Genomic DNA, 5,725 nt, shown 5'->3' with positions numbered 1-5,725 from the left:
CATGCCTCCTAATGTTTCTTCCACCTTGCAGTACTTTAACCACTAAAGACAAATTACTTTACACATGAAACTGTTTAAATGATCTTGACAAGAGTTGGATATGAGCATCATCTAGGTGTGTGTGAAGTCAGAAGAACACTATGACAATTTTTTTCAGTGTAATAGGGGCCTTCTTACTGAGAAACACCTCTACAAGGAACTAAAAAGTAGTTGTGAATAGGAGAATGTGATGAGCAAAATCATGGGAAACTAAATTATATAAAGTGGTAAGAGCACAAATATATAGAGATTCCATTCAATTGTGCATATCTATTCATAGGTACCCTTAAAAGGGTAAGACTGTTGCCTCAAGCAAACTGCAAAGTAAGCTATAAAAGAAAAGTTAACTCAAGTGTATACAGGGAGATCAAGGAAAGAAGAAAATTGTCATAAAGCATGCTAACACAGGAATATATATATTAAGCAAAAAATTTAAATCGAAAATAATTTAACAACTGCAGAATGATCACTTGCCTGCATAACAGTTGTTTAAATAAGCAGTTGTCTCTTGCAGTTATTAGCTGTAATGTGTAATATTAAAGATAGTTACCAAAACATAGAACATTTTTTATTAGCCAGTTGAGAAAGGCCAAGACATCTATTGGTAGGATGAGAAACATGGTTCCATTTGAACCAGAAAAAAGAAAATTAATACTGAAATAAGACTGCCACACCCTGATAGATGGAGCATTTTGAAAACTAATTTTTACCAATGAAACAAAATTTCAAGTACTCTAAACCTGAACATGCAGTACAGAAGGATGAAGTATTAGAAATAGACAACTATGCTATCCTGTGAAGTTTAAAACTCGCATTGTACATGTTAGCCCTTACTGCTTAAAAAATAGTCTGTGTTTTCAACAGTGATACCATAGAGTGGGTGAGATAAATCTTATTTTGCATTACTTTTGGATATTGAAAGTCTACACCAAAGTCAGTAAGGCTGGTCTGCCCTGAGGACTCTGACCTTGTCTTGCAGAAGGCTTCACTCTCCTCATGTCCTCCCATGGACCTGCTTGTGCACAAGTACCCTTCTCCCCTTCCAGCCACAGCACTCATGTTGTGCTAGCATACCACTGTACCACATCATTTAGCATCGATTATCTCTTAAGCCCTAACTTCAAATACAGTCAAATTCTTAAGTATAGCATTGGTTAGAAGTTCACATATGAATTCAGGTGGTATATGAAAGTTAATATTGATTGTGAACTGACATAATCTAGAGCCACCTAGGAGGCTAACTGGACATGTCAGTGAGTGAGTTTATAGACTGAGTTAATTGAGTTCAGATGATTCGCCCTACGTGGGAGTGGGGCACATATGAATTCAGGTGGTATATGAAAGTTAATATTGATTGTGAACTGACATGATCTAGAGCCACCTAGGAGGCTAACCTCTGGACATGTCAGTGAGTGAGTTTATAGACTGAGTTAATTGAGTTTAGATGATTCGCCCTACATGGGAGTGGGGTAGAGTCCTGAGTTGAATTAAAGGAGGAAAGAAGCTGAACACAAGCTTTCATCAATTCCTGTTTCCTGACGTCCAATACTGTGTGACCAGCTGCCTTTAACTCCTGCTGCAGTGAATTACTAATCAAAATATACTGTAACCTCACCATGAGAGGGAAGATAAACCCTATCTTCGCTGACGTCCAATACTGTGTGACCAGCTGCCTTTAACTCCTGCTGCAGTGAATTACTAATGAAAATATACTGTAACCTCACCATGAGAGGGAAGATAAACCCTATCTTCATTAAATTGCTTCTGCCGGGCAGTTTGCCACATTAACAAGAAAAGCAACTAATACACAAAGTGTGAAAATAACTTGGGATCATATATTTTTGATAATCTCCTAGGTACTTAAATAAGTGATTAAAATTATATTAATAAATTTGTCTATGTTCTCTGTGTTAAGTTCTAAATTAAGAGTTTTATTTCTATTTATCATGTAATAGTCACAATAACTATCCCAGTTTGGTACAGAGATCAGCCTCTCATATGAAAGGAAACTCTGAGTCTCAGAAAGCAGAAACTGAACATTTTGTTTTCCCGTTTGTTTACTTCGGTTGTGGTTTTTCCTGTGAAGGTCTCTGAGTTGGGAGCTTGGTACCCAGATCTCAGTGCGGCAATGGGATTAGTGGTGAAACCTTCAAAATTTAGTGCTTAGTGGGAGATGGTTAGCTCTCTCCTTCCCAAGGGATGGACGGATGCAGTTCTCATCTGACCCAAGGTAGTTACCATAGGTAAGGTTGTTGAAAGAAAAAGAATCTCCCACTCTCCAGCTTACTGACCAACCAAGTGACCATTGTCACACTTAGCTGACTCACAGTCGTGGAACTGTTGAACTGAATAATTTTTATTTCATGTTTTATATATTCCTTGCTAAATTTTCATATGTATAGCATCTTAGAAATATGACAAAAATTTTAAAACATAGAATTTTTATTTACATAATATGTTAGTACTTATCTTTGCATATAAATAAGTCAAATGTCACTATTATGAACAAATGGGGTCCCCTAAACATTCTCTATCTGCCTCAAGCAGTTCTAAGTAGAGAACTAATTGAGTGTTTCTCTCTCCCTCATTTCTCTTCCCCACAATCATTTACTAAATTTCATAAAAGAACTTGAAGTAACAGTGTAACTAAGGACAAGATTACCAAATTTTATGATTTTATTAATATTTTAAGGGAAGAAGAAGCTGCAGTGAAACTTTAAATCAGGTTTGTTCTGGGAGCAGAGCAAGTCAGCATGGCAGCTTGGTTTTCTTTAGCTCAAAAAAAAAATCCAATTTGATGATTTTAAGTATTTAGAAATGCAGTCACCAATTTTGTAAATCTCATAGTTTGCTCCTATACCAACTTTTTGCCTTGAATTCACAGCAGTCTTTCAAGCCTCTTATGTGCTGGTATTATAGGCGTTAGCCAGCATGCCTGGCTACCTAGTTAAATTTTAAGCATCCCCTGAAAAACATATCATGTTATTCATGTATTTCTACCTTTCATTTTCCCATTCGATGCTTAATATATGTTATGTTTATGTTTTATACCCTTTTATTATAAAAATAAGCTTAAGGAAATATTTTATGTTACACTGTAAAAATTGAATGTTCATTAATATTCATTAGTATTATCATCCTGATGCTATTTTTCAAAATTTTCCCAAAATAACTTTCATTCCATCACTGCATTACTGGCACCAGTTTAATCTAAACTGTGACTTCAGAGTCTAATGTGCTGGTCAGAGAGGGCCATAAGAATCTATTAAGTGACTGAAGAAATTCAGGGTACAGAATTCATCTGAAAGTATAAACAAACCACACAAAACGATCCTGACCTAATTGAGCCCTTTACATTACAAGAAAAGATCATCTATTCTTTCTGTTGATTCTTCTCTGGGCTTTGGAGAAAATTTAACCACATTCAGAAAGAGCTATTTCTCTAAGACCATTGGGAGAGTTTTGAGGCTAAAGTAGGGCTACTTCAGTTTATTTTAGGCCAAAATAAATGGACTAGACTGTCAAAGGCAGGTGACATATTTGATATGATAAAGTCTGAGGAGGACCCTTCAGATATAAAGCGAGAGACTTTATTTCTGACCCTAGTACAATCCAGTTTATAAAAGAATCAATTTATTAGGAGGGGAATAGTGATAAATTCTTCAAATAAACAAACAAACAAGCAAACAAAAATCTTTGTAGAAAAACACAGAAATGGGATTACATTTTCATGGGTACCAAATGGGAACACAGAAGAGAAAGAAGTTTTACTTTGTGTTTTTAAATATGTGACTGTTGGATATGAAACACAAATGAGCCTTGTTATATAAACAGGTAACTAAATATTAGAAAGCAGAAAATGGTGTGTTGAGGGAAGTTATTAGCTGTCAAGATTAAGTGCTAAGGAGGGATAGAGCAGGAAAATGGCACTGAAGGCTTTATGATGTCATTGGAACACATTGTACTTTATTCTTGATCACACAGAAAAAAAGTGCTCCATATGACTACAAATGCACAAACTCGACACAGTGGAAGCCTTGAGGGATGAGGAACTGCTTGTGAGGGTGCCTCAAAAGGGCAAGTCCTGAACGTGGGAGGTGTTGTCTACACCTACCACTAGAAGAAGGATACACACAGCCACCTCAGGCTATGGGACCCAGGCTTTCGACTAAGCCCGGATGGTGTGAAGGACTTTGACTGCTGCTGTCTCTCTCTGCAGCCATGCCACGATTCTGTGGTCACCCCAGATGGCTACCTGTTGAGGGGTAGGCAATCCTGGAGTACCTCCTAGACCAGAAGAAATAGCTCGCTGGACAGATGAAGGCCTATGAGAATCAGTGAGGAGCAAGGAGGGAGGAGAAGAAACGGCTGCAGCAGGCCGCTGCCCAGGACCAAGTGCGGGGCTTCCTGGAGGAGGTGGTCATTGTCAGCTGGCCCTGCAACCCCTTCATGCTCAAGACTGCCACCTTGTCTGGTGCAGATGGTGAGCAGCCAGGGCCCAGTGCAGGGCTCCCAGCCGAGGACAAGGGCAAAGCACCGCCCAGATTCTGGATCCCATCACTGACACCCGAGGCCAAGGCCACCAAGCTGGAGAAACCGTCACACACCGTGACCTCCCCAGGTCTGGGAAGCCGCTGTGCATGTGGAACCCGATGCCCGTGTGCTTCATGTAGGTGGGTGTCCAATCGGTGGACAATGTGGGGGATATCATCGTACTGCAGAGGGGTGGCACAGGCTGCAGGCAGAGATGTCACTCCAGTGATGCAGGCCTGAGCTGTGACGTAATAAACTGGCTGTGTGTGAAAAAAAAAAATGCAGGAACAATTATATGCTGGGCCATGCTAGTGAAGTTGCTTTGACTTCATGACTTCAACATCCATCTTGAAGTAAGAAATAATGACATTTCTAAGTGTTTGTTATACAAATAGAAAAAGTGCAAGGATGAGACTCAGAAATGTGAAGAAACTGCGTGAATAACAAGATGTACTTCACATAGTGGGGCATGACAAAAATCTTGTATCTCACATGGTCTTGGGCAATGTGACCTTACTATATTTATTTAAAAATTAATGTTGATTTTTATAGCTTTAATGTCTATAAACCATTTCAGTGACTGCCTTGCCAATAAAATACAGTCAAGAGGGCCAGTTCCTGAGGCAACCTTAGCTGGACTCTTGGTTTCACATTCTTGACAACCTGGTCAGAATAAATCCTTTGTTTGTCCCGTGTCTATCTATCAGTTGTAAGAAATGAGGGATGTGAAAGTGATGCTGGAGGAGCAGATGTCCTCCAATCTTTGGCCCCTCAATGCCAAACAGTTCTGTAAGGGAGCCACTTCAAATGTCTAACACACTCAAAAATTCAGATGACCATCCCCAGACACTATGTCTGCAATGAAAGTACACAACCACTCATCAAGACAGGCAGCACACAGCACCAGAACACTTAGTCATTTCAAATGAATCACTTAATCACAAGTAAATAATCAGAAATAATGTTCATTATATTGTTTTGAATAATTATCAAGAAAAATATAGTGTGAAGCAAATTAGAAAACTGAAATAACATGTTTACCTTAGTTGACATTGGGAAACTTTACATTCAGTTAAATAAATGGATCCAAAAAGGGTCTGCAGTTAGGCAGAAGTTCTGACCAGAAGAAAATTCCTTGGACTTTACCTAAAAT

The 5,725-nt window shown here is 38.7% G+C and overlaps 1 pseudogene; it reads left to right on the top strand.

The window, feature by feature from the left end:
* The first annotated feature begins 4,049 nt into the window (after window positions 1-4,049).
* LOC103733855 lies at window positions 4,050-4,712 on the top strand (annotated as a pseudogene).
* The last annotated feature ends 1,013 nt before the right edge of the window (window positions 4,713-5,725 follow it).

The sequence above is a fragment of the Nannospalax galili genome, unplaced genomic scaffold (assembly GCF_000622305.1).
Source record: "Nannospalax galili isolate Female #2095 unplaced genomic scaffold, S.galili_v1.0 scaffold256, whole genome shotgun sequence".
NCBI lineage: Eukaryota > Metazoa > Chordata > Mammalia > Rodentia > Spalacidae > Nannospalax > Nannospalax galili.
The sequence above is the reverse complement of the archived record's forward strand: the minus strand, read 5'-3'. Positions and strand labels throughout refer to the sequence as shown.